A 12,123-nucleotide genomic window follows, 5' to 3' on the forward strand; every position below is an offset into this window, starting at 1 on the left:
CAAAACTTTTAGTGGCGTAGTTCAAAGAATGCATCTGCAGTGGAACAAAGCTAAATGATTACATGCCCTGTATTGACTGCAGTCAACAGAAAAAGCAAGCTGGTGCAATAACAGTGAAGGTGCAATAGGGTTTGGGTTAGGGCCTAACGTAAATCAGTTAAATGTTTTTTATTTGTTGCCAACACAATGTTGACAAAATAAAAAAAAAAACAACATACAACCTCATGTGGGAAATGTAGAAATGAGTATTTTTAAGTATTATATAACTAAAGATGACTACAATACAATGACCAAAATTTGGTAAAAGAATATTTTCTGTATATTTATTACATTTCCTTTAGACTCATTGTATTCTGCTTTTAACATGAAAAAGTACTGAAACATACAGTATGAAACTACGACAGCACCATCAACAAAAAGTTACATTTACAGCATTGAACAGACACCCTTATCCAGAGCAACTTACAAGAAGTGCTTTATCTAGAGAAAGTATCTATTATAGTATAACCTATTGCTAGTTACCAATAGGTTAGAGAGAAAGACAAAAAGTCACTGTTGATACCCAGAGAAAAGGAACAGAGTTGAACACAGAACAGTGCAATACAATAAAATACAATAGTTAAATGTTCCAGTAATCCACAGCTAGGGCTGTCATGGATGCCTGGTCACAAAAACTAAAATAAATAATATAAAGAAAATACAACAAATAAATAGTATTAATTGTAATCGTTCTAATGGAATTAGCTACTTCTTTGCTGACTTTTATATTTTTGGTGCTCAATTTTAATTTGGCGCAAAAAATCTTTCGGGGCCATTGGTGTAACACACATACTTGTCTCATCCTTCACAATATCCTGTGGAAAAACAAAGATAATTAGAGAAAAAAGAATAGACGTTATGTTTTGGGTAGATTTGTATAGGTTAGCACAATAATTAAAACATCATCATGTCTTGTCTAAAACAATCATTCCAAAAGCATTTTTCTAAACCAACAATTAAAAAAATGTACATACAATATTTTTAAAAGCTATGCATCAGAAATTAACAGAACATTAACATGCCCCATGATAAATATGTAAATTGATATAGAGCTCTAAAATACATTTTCTAGTTCCATTACTGGGTATCCATAATTGTTGGTAAACAAAAATGTGTTTTATGTGATTCTGATGTTTAATCAATATGCATTCTTACCTTCAACCTTTCAAGCACTTGGCATATTTTTTGTGTCATGATGTTGGAAAAAACACAGTGTAAGTTTAAAGTTTTCAGTCCTTGTTCAATATATTGATAATTAGTGCAGCCCTAGAAAAAAAATAGGAAACATTGGTTGCACATAATCAGGACATATATAAATTAACCCATTTCCATTTGTCTAACATTTGTTTAGAAAAGGGTTACTTACAGTTGTGTTGGGTAGGTAGACACACTTGCATTCAGTCTCCTTTAGTAAAGAAAAGTAACCTCTGTAAACTTTTGGTCTATTCAAGAAACTCTCAAAAAGGTTGAATTCTGAATCTCTTTGCCTTATCTGAGGTCTATTTGTAGGAGCTACAGGTTCAAAAATAGATCTGACTAAAACACTGTTTCTAAAAACAAATTGTACAAGTATTTCCTCTATTAAGAACTACGTGCATTCTTCTGAAGAAGTCTAAGGTAGAAAGGAAGTCACTGCAGTGCATATGAATGATACAATCTAACCATCAGATAACAGCTCGGAAGAGATTCTCAATGCAGCGACTGCTCATGAGTTCTATCAATTCTGATTTAACAAACACCAGTATTCAGCTACAAAACTGTTTCATTATGCTCACTCACATTTCAACTTAATGTAATTGTAAAGCATTGATTTTTAAAAAAGGAATTGATATGTTGAGAGTACTTACATTTGTCTCTTGGCAGTCACTTGGACACATCTATGAAACAAATACAGTTCAATATGTTAAATACTTCTTAAAATATCATTCATTAAACATGTTTTTATGTATATCTGGCTAGGATAGAACAATTGTATTACATCAACTTACCTTGTCTGATTTCTCTAATATTGTTAACATTTCGCCTATTTCTTTAAATTCTATGTCAAACTCTGTTTGAGGGATTGAAGCAGAGTGACATTCTGCAATCAGTGAGACCAACAAAATGAAGCCTAAAACAGCATTCATTGTTCTTTCTAGTAGTTTGAATCCTATCCTCTCTGTGTTTTATGAGTTGAGCGATGCAGCTTTTAAAACTCCTGAATATAAATTCCATGGAATAGGGGAACTCCTTTTGCTTTGCTCGATGCTATAGATATTTATCATACCCACACAACAACAGTTTTACCCAAGCAGTAAGGAAAGGTCCTTTTTGCAAACGTGTCAACCACTTATCTTTTCAATCTCCTACTACCTTGAATCACCCAGTAAATTCAGCTGCATCATTATGATACTGTTTTTCCACCTCTTCCATGGGCATTTTCTGAATGTATTGTCATAGTTTAGGTTACACAGACAATGAGTTTTTGTCCTGAACCTCAGTCTTAATATCAGCTTCGACCCAATTGTAACTTTCCTCTGGTTACAACACCTTTGATTATATATATATATATATATATATATATATATATATATATATATATATATATATATAAACACCTTAAAATGTATGTAGCATTCTAAGCACTCTGCACTCTCATGATTCACAAAGCAGGATTGTTTGAATTAAATCCTGATTTGAGTTTGTGCTGTAGTTCCATGACACTGTAGAGTGGACACCTGTTTAAATATGCCACAAACAGTCCACTAAGCCAAGCTGTTGAGAGAGTACTCATTGAGGTCAAGAGTTTTCAGGTTCCCATTTAAGCAGCATGAGAAAGCATTCTGTTAAAACCAGCTGTACTGTGGAAAGGAAAAATCACTAGCTTTACTCTCTTTCAAACAAAAGAGAATACTTCCCTTCTGAGGATTCACTAAGGAGCATCATGCCATTACCTTTTCTAAGTTGAAGAAAGAGCTCAGGATATAAAAGAAAAGTGTGAGAAAAAAGTGTTAACAGTGTACACAGGTAGAAGACAGAAAAGTAGATCTTCATGGGGCTGTGCATCAGCAAGACTACGGCTTCTCTGGCTCCCAGCGCAAGAGTCCTAAGTGTTGAAGAAGCACGTCAAGGAGCCCAAGGCAGTGCCACACAGAGTCCTACCTGGGGGGAGCGGACCTTGGCCTCGGGCACCAAAGTGAAGACGGACAGCATGCTACGGAGTGTGGGAGCTAACCTTCTTTCCAAAGGCTACATGGAGTTGGGTAGTAAAGGTGAGGGGGAGCCACAAATGTCCAGGGAGGCAGAGGAGGAGGCAGATACAGATGGAGATGAACTGGAGAACCTCCTGAACTTCTCTGACAGTGTGGAGAGCCTAAGGAGTGAATTTCTGGAATGATCTTCTGAGGTGGAACAGGCATTCTCTGTATGCATCATAACAACAAATCAATGTCATGCAGCACATAGTGTAAATTACTTGTGATCTAGATTCATTTGTTGTCCTGCTCTCTGCCCGTCATCTTACAGGGTGCTTAATATCCCCTCTTTTTACTTGTTGGACATATTACAGTTTTGTTTTTGCAAACAAACAGATTTACTTTTAGACTCTTCAAAGTTTAGAACATCTCTTTTTTAAATTCATTACAATTTAATGCATTAGATTTGCTTCTGTTATTTACTATTTAATAATGAAAATAAAAATTACAACAATACACATGTCTCTCTGAGTTACTTGGTTGCTAGAATTTGGCTTTTATGTACAGGTAGGAACCAACTTTAAAAATCAGTCAAACGTTTATTATGTATTTATTCTACAGATATTTCAGCATTTACAATATACTTCTTACACATGCTCACCAAACAAAAACTATTACTTTTAGAACCTTAGCATGTGTGAATGTTATGTCACATAATTATACAAACTGCTTACTTGATTTTGCGTGAGTTTAACCACATGCTAGTAATGGATTAACTGGGTTCCTTATCTCTTGTGGGGAATCATGTTTTTTTCCCTTAGAAAGACAGGGAAAACCCCTTGTGTGCATAGTAGAAACATGTTCTCAGTGGGATTTCTATGTAATGACTAAGCAGTGGGATGCCCATCATCAGTTTTCAGTCATACAGTTTGATACTACAGCAATTTGTACGGTGTGTACAATTGTGGTCAGAGGTGATGAGCACTTACCAAAAAGAAATTTGCCAAAGTGCTTCAGTTTATGTAAAGTTCATGGAAGTACATATTTCAATGAATGCATAAATTCCACTGTTGTGAAAAATGATGTTAATTAACAATGCACTATATAGATTGCACTATCAGAACTAACTTTCTCCAATACCTTCTATCTAAGATATATTGACAAGTTGATTTTGTATTTAAAAATGTTTGATGCTAAATAAAGAGTTCAATAATTTTTTAATAGGAGTATCTCATTAGTGGTTATACATAATGTGGTATGTATACAAGGACATTTTGGAATGTTTGGAACAGCTGTTGAAACAGATAATGTAAAAACATTTTATTCTAAGGAATTTTTGACCATTTGTATTGGCATTTTTCTTTGGAAATTTCAAAACAATGTAAATGGAAACTAGTACACATAAAAATACATAATAATAAGTAGTAACAAGTAAATAAATAAACAGCAAAAATGAACAATGAAAAGCTTATTCTGACATTGACCATATATATGTTTTTACATGTGTGTATAATCATTAAAAATACAAATAAAAAACCACACAGACGATGTTCACTGTGAATGTAATTATCATATAGGTCTACTATCATTTAGGATTTGCATCGAGAACTCTTTCTAAAGAACACTGCAACCTTTGCTGGGTGCTGTACATGCAAGTACACATCATAAGTATATCTCCTTTACTGAACAATGAAGAACAGGGTGAAAAGGTATGCAGACAAAGAGATTGTTGACTCTCCATAATTGTAGAATTAGAAAGTATGACATATGAATCATATATATATATATATATATGATTCAATTAAATCAACTAAACATTATTATTTGTGATCCTGCATGATTCTGCACAATTGAGGAGATTTGGCTGTTATGGAAATAAGCATAATAACAAAAAAATTATGCTTTATAGAACCTAAAAGATTTACATATTGTGGCTTTATTGAGACAAAATCATTCATATGACCGGGGGTCGGAAAAGTATTGAGGTACTGCATTCAGTACCTTACTCAATTATGGATAAGGCATCAAAACCTTACTCAATTATAAGTAGAAGTATGGAGCCAAAATGTTATTTAGTTAAAAATAGAAATAAATAAACATTTTAACAGATAAAATTAAGAATCAGCAAATAATTTTATTGATTTTTAATTCAGTTATTTTATCTCTCCATAACTCCACCGCATCACCCCATTCAAGGCTGGAATCTGAAAATGTTTCTGTTTTTCAATATTTTCATTCTTCTTTTCTCCTTTACACCTGCCACTACATGATGATGATGCTTAGCCCTTTTTTGCACTGGTGCAAAATAAGGGGTGCTGTGTGACATGTCCTATCATTTTGACATGTTTGAGAGTAGCCTTTCCTAACTTTCCTAACTACAAAACAAAACACCTAAATATTGTGCTAGTATGCCAAAAAAGGTCTGCTGCTCATAACAGTCAGTTACCTCATATGAGAAGGTATTTCTGGCTGTTGTAATTACTCATGAAATAAAGCAGATAAAGCAGACACAGCCATCAGCTGTCGTATTTTAAAAAATATTTCCAATAACTCAAAACAGATACTTTTTTTGTTTTGCAAACCACAAACTGCATTTTTAGAGGGTCATGGCTCAGAAAGGATTGAGAACTGTATAGCACTACTATTGACTGCTCCAATATTTATCTTGGCTATTCACTTTGAGTTTGAGCTAACCGCAGAACTTGTATCTCACATGTCATGCACTCCAGCAGGAGTCTGCCTGGTTGTGACTTACCGTCATGATGTTTATCAAATTGGCACTAAATATTTTCATGTGTATTTAATGCAAACTGTTTGCAACATTTAATTTATGTAAATATTTTCTAAAACATGTATTGCAAAATGCAGTTTTATTTCAGTGACAATGGAACAAAATCTGTTAAAAGCCTCTGTTAAGAGCAAGAAACTGATATACTGAATATGCATCAGAAAATACATGTTATTATTCCTGTTAATAATTCCCGTTTAGTATTGTTTCTTTTTTACTGATTTACAAGCCACTTAAGGCCACTTAATATATGAAAATATCACATCCTTCTTCTTCTTCTTTTTCTTTCGGCTGCTCCCTTTAGGGGGCGCCACAGCGGATCATCTGCCTCCATCTTGCCCTAACCACTGCCCCCTCTACTTTTACACCAACCATCTCGATGTCCACCTTCACTACATCCATAAACCTTCTCTGAGGTCTACCTCTTCTCCTTCTACCCGGCAGCACCACCTCCAACATTCTTTGCCAGTCTTGTCTCCACTGACCTTCATTCCTCTCACTATTCCTCCTCAAAACATGTCCAAACCATCTCAACCTGGCCTCGCTGGCTTTATCTCCAAACTGCTCTACCTTCACTGTCCCTTTGATCTGCTCATTTCTAATCTTGTCCATCCTTGTTACTCCAAACGGAAATCTCAGCATCTTCATCTCCGCCACCTCCAGCTCAGCCTCCTGTCTTTTAGACAGAGCCACAGTCTCCAAACCATACATAATAGCAGGACGCACTACTGTCTTGTAAACCTTCCCTTTCACTCTTGCTGCTATCCTTCTGTCACACATCACCCCTGACACCCGTCTCCACCCACTCCATCCTGCCTGCACCCGCTTCTTCACCTCTTTTCTACACTGTCCATTGCTCTGGATGGTTGACCCAAGATATTTGAAGTCATCCACCTTTATGACCTCTACTCCTTGCATCTTCACCTTTCCACCTGCCTCCCTCTCATTCACACACATGTATTCCGTCTTGTCTCCACTGACCTTCATTCCTCTCCTCTCCAGTGCAAACCTCCACCTCTCCAGATTCTCTTCCACCTGCTCTCTACTCTCACCACAAATTACAATGTCATCTGCAAACATCATGGTCCATGTAGCCTCCTGCCTGACCTCATCTGTCAACCTTTCCATCACTATTGCAAACAAGAAGGGGCTCAAAGCTGATCCCTGATGTAACCCTACCTTCACCTTGAAACCATTTGTCACTCCAACTGCACACCTCACCACTGTCTCACTATCCTCATACATGTCCTGCACCACCCTAACATACTTTTCAGCTACACCTGACTTCCTCATACAGTGCCACAGTTCCTCTCTTGGCAGCCTATCATATGCCTTCTCTATATCCACAAAGTAGGTCCTTCTGACCTTCTCTGTACTTCTCTACCAACACTCAGTGCAAAAATTGCATCTGTGGTACTCTTTCTGGGCATGAAACCAAACTGCTGCTCACTGATCTGAACCTCTCGCCTTAGCCTTGCTTCAACAACTCTTTCCCATACCTTCATGGTGTGGCTCATCAACTTTATACCTCTGTAGTTACTGCAGCTCTGCACATCACCCTTGTTCTTAAAAATGGGGACCAGTACACTGCTTCTCCACTCATCAGGCATCCTCTCACTCTCTAGGATTTTGTTAAACAACCTGGTTTAAAAGTCCACTGCCTTCTCTCCTAAACATCTCCATACCTCCACAGATATGTCATCTGGACCAACTGCCTTTCCATTATTCATCCTTTTTAAAGCTACCCTCACTTCCACCTTACTACTTCTCTGCACTTCCTGATCCACTATCTCTCCCCCTGTTGTCCTCCTCTCTCTCTCTCGTTTTCCTCATTCATTAGTTCTTCAAAGTACTCCTTCCATCTACTCAACACTCTCTGTTCACTCACTAGTACATTTCCCTCTCTATCCTTTATCAGCCTAACCTGTACATCCTTTCCAGCTCTATCTCTCTGTTTAGCCAAACGATACAAGTCCTTTACTCCTTCTTTACTGTCCAGCCTCTCATACAGCTCATCATAGGCCTGAGCCTTTGCCTTTGCCACCATTCTTTTTGCTATGCAACTAGCCTCACAGTACTCCTGCCTACTTCCTTCATCTCTCTGGTTATCCCACTTTTTCTTAGCTGCCTTCTTCTTCTGAACACTCTCCTGGACTTCCTCATTCCACCACAAACTTTCCTTGTCTTCTTTCCTCTGACCAGACGAAACACCCAACACATTTTTGCTAGTTTCTCTCACCACCTTAGTTGCCTCAGGTAGCTCCTCACTGCCCCAAAGGGCCTGTTGCAATTTTTCCCTGAACTGCCTGCAACCATCCTCCACCTTCAGCGTCCACCATCTAATCTTTGGTTCTGTCTTCACTCTCTTCCTCTTCTTTGTTTCTAATCTCATTCTACAGACAACCACCCTATGCTGCCTTGCTACACTTTCCCCTGGTACCACTTTACAATCTCCAATCTCCTTTAGGTGGCATCTCCTGCTAAGGATATAATCCACCTGTGTGCACCTCCCTCCACTCTTGTATGTCACCCTGTGTTCTTCCCTCTTCTGAAAATATGTGTTCACCGCAGCCATTTTCATTCTCTTTGCAAAATCTACAACCATCTGACCTTCTGCATTTCTGTCTTTCACACCATACATACCCAGCACCTCTTCATCCCCTCTGTTCCCCTCACCAACATGTCCATTGAGGTCTGCACCAATCACTAATCTCTCCTCTCTAGGGACACCATCTACCACTTCATCTTACTGCAAAATTCCTCTTTCTCCTCTAACTGACAACCAACCTGTGGTGCATATGAACTGACCACATTCAAAATTACACCATCAACCTCCAACTTCAGGCTCATGATCCTGTCTGACACTCTCTTTACATCCAGAACACTTTTCACAAGCTGTTCCTTTAGGATTATCCCTACTCCATTTCTCTTCCTCTCTACACCATGATAGAACAGTTTGAATCCACCTCCAATATTCCTGGCCTTGCTTCCTTTCCATCTGGTCTCCTGGACACACAGGAGATCTATCTTCCTTCTCTCCATCATGTCTGCAAGCTCTCTGCCTTTACCAGTCATTGTCCCTATGTTCAGAGTCCCTACTCTAACCTCCACACTCCTGCCTTTCCTTCTCTCTCGCTGCCTTCTAACCCACCTTCCTCCTCTCCTCTTTGATGGTCTTTAACCTACAGTAGTCCAATTAGTAACTCTAATTGCAGGTGTACTTTTTCCACTTAATTTTATGCTTCAGTTTTGGTTTGTCAGCTTCAGCCTTATTATGTTCACCCCCTGCCCCACTTGTCATATAAATTTGCACCGCTGATTGTATTAATAGAAAAAATTCTAAAATTTGTGATAAAACTCAACTGCTATGCTAGAGGAAAAAAGGGAAAGATTTATTTGTATATTTAGTTGTAACAAATACTTTTAAGGTGAAAATGTATAATATATAAACATTTAAATAAAAGTAGTGTAAATAAAGGTAAATGAGTTACAATACATTATACATTAGTATATTTATTTATTAGTATTATTCATTATTTAGTACAACAAAGTTAATGGTGATGTTATAAGTGAGTCAATGAGTAGAATGAGTTTCTTGGTAGAATAATGCCTGCTGTTTTTATGTTAGTCTGTAAGGAGTGACCTACAGTATCTCACAAAAGTGAGTACACCTCTCACATTTATGCAAATATTTTATTATATCTTTTCATGGGATGACACTATAGAAATGAAACACAGCCATTAATGTCTAAATAGCTGGCAACACAAATGAGTACACCTCACAGTCAACATGTCCAAATTGTGCTCAAAGTGTCAATATTTTGTGTGACCACCATTATTATTTAGCATGGGCATGGAATTCACCATAGCTGCATAGGTTGCTACTTCTCCATGTCCTCCATGAGACATCACAAAGCCGGTGGACATTAGACACCTTACGCTCCTCCACCTTCTGCTTGAGGATGCCCCACAGGTGCTCAATTAGGTTTAGGTCTGGAGACATACTTGGCCAGTCCATCACCTTTACCTTCAGCAAGGCAGTTGTCAGCTTGGATGTGTTTTTGGGGTTGTTACTGTATTGTAAAACTGCCATGCAGCACAGTTTCTAAAGGGAAACTTACGAAGGGAAGCAGGAGCTCTGCTTCAGAATGTCACAGTACATGTTGGAATTCATGTTTCCCTCAATTAACCACAGCTCCAAGGTGCTGGCAGCACTCATGCAGCTCCAGACCATGATGCTACCACCACCATGCTTGACCGAAGGCAAGAGACAGTTGTCTTAGTACTCCTCACAAGGGCACCACCACACATGCTGGACACCATCTGAGCCAAGCAAATTTATATTGGTCTCGTCAGACCACGGGACATGGTTACAGTAATCCATACTCTTGGACTGCTTGTCCTCAGCAAACTGTTTGTGGGCTTTCTTGTGCATCAACTTCAGAAGAGGCTTCCTTCTGGGACAATGACCATGCAGACCGAATTGATGCATTTTGCGGCGTATGGTTTGAGCACTGAAAGGCTGACCTCCCACTTCTTCAACCTCTGCAGCATTGCCGGCAGCACTCTATTTTTTGAAGCCAACCTTTGGATATGACGCTGAACATGTGGACTTCTTTGGTCGACCCTGGCGAGGCCTGTTCCGAGTGGAACCTGTCCTGGAAAACCACTGTATGACCTTGGCCACCATGCTATAGCTCATTTTCAGGGTGTTGGGAATCTTCTTATAGCCTAGACCATCTTTGTGGAGAGCAACAACTCTATTTGTCACATCCTCAGACAGTTCTTTGCCATGAGGTGCCATGTTGAATTTCCAGTGGTCAGTATGAGAGAATTGTACCCAAAACATCAAATTTAACAGCCCTGCTCCCCTTTCACACCTGGAACCTTGTAACTCTAATGAGTCACATGACACCAGGAAGGGACAATGACACAGTTGGGCACAATTTGGACATGTTCACTATATGGTGTATTCACTTGTGTTCCCAGCTATTTAGACATTAATGTTTGTGTGTTGGGTTATTTACAGAGGACAGTAAATCTATACTGCTATACAAGCTGTACACTGGCCACTTTAAGTTTTATCAAAGTTAAATTTCTATAGTGTTGTCCCTATAGTGAAGATATAATAAAATATTTGCAGAAATGTTAGGGGTGTACTCACTTTTGTGAGATACTGTATAAGAAGAAATTTTTAAAATATTTTAAAATACAGAGTTAGGTTAGAGTGAATATAAGGTGATAGATATTTTCAGGAATGCTATATTTTATTTAAAAAATTTTTTAAATATATATATTTTTTAAAAGTTTGATAAAAGACAACATCTTACCTAGTCCACTGATTAACTAAAAAAGCATAATTTCCCAAAGTAAGTGCTTTGTATAAAAACAAACAAACAAACAAAGAAAAAAATGTAATGTTTTACTGACAAAGTGGGGAAAAGTATGCCTCATAGAAGCATGAGCAACAAACTTGCAGGCTAATGTAATTTATATGAGTGATTAACAGTCATGATATACACTGCTCAAAAAAATAAAGGGAACACTTAAACAACACAATATAACTCCAAGTAAATCAAACTTCTGTGAAATCAAACTGTCCACTTAGGAAGCAACACTGACTGACAATCGATTCCACATGCTGTTGTGCAAATGGAATAGACAACAGGTGGAAATTATTGGCAATTAGCAAGACACTCAATAAAGGAGTGGTTCAGCAGGTGGGGACCACAGACCACTTCTCAGTACCTATGCTTTCTGGCTGATGTTCTGGTCACTTTTGAATGTTGGTGGTGCTTTCACACTCGTGGTAGCATGAGACGGACTCTACAACCCACACAAGTGGCTCAGGTAGTGTAGCTCATCCAGGATGGCACATCAATGCGAGCTGTGGCAAGAAGGTTTGCTGTGTCTGTCAGCATAGGGTCCAGAGGCTGGAGGCAATACCAGGAGACAGGCCAGTACACCAGGAGACATGGAGGAGGCCGTAGGAGGGCAACAACCCAGCAGCAGGACCGCTACCTCTGCCTTTGTGCAAGGAGGAACAGGAGGAGCACTGCCAGAGCCCTGCAAAATGACCTCCAGCAGGCCACAAATGTGCATGTGTCTGCACAAACGGTTAGA

At 38.4% G+C, this 12,123-nt stretch overlaps 1 long non-coding RNA gene across 1 annotated transcript; it reads right to left on the bottom strand.

Moving 5' to 3' along the window:
• Positions 1-559: 559 nt before the first annotated feature.
• On the bottom strand, positions 560-2,526 carry LOC119263885. The gene is made up of 4 exons (XR_005130607.1): positions 1,887-2,526; positions 1,406-1,444; positions 1,195-1,305; positions 560-854 (listed from the first exon to the last, which is right to left on the bottom strand). It is a non-coding gene; the product is annotated as an uncharacterized LOC119263885 (long non-coding RNA).
• Positions 2,527-12,123: the final 9,597 nt, after the last annotated feature.

This window comes from Pygocentrus nattereri, chromosome 8 (genome assembly GCF_015220715.1).
Source record: "Pygocentrus nattereri isolate fPygNat1 chromosome 8, fPygNat1.pri, whole genome shotgun sequence".
NCBI lineage: Eukaryota > Metazoa > Chordata > Actinopteri > Characiformes > Serrasalmidae > Pygocentrus > Pygocentrus nattereri.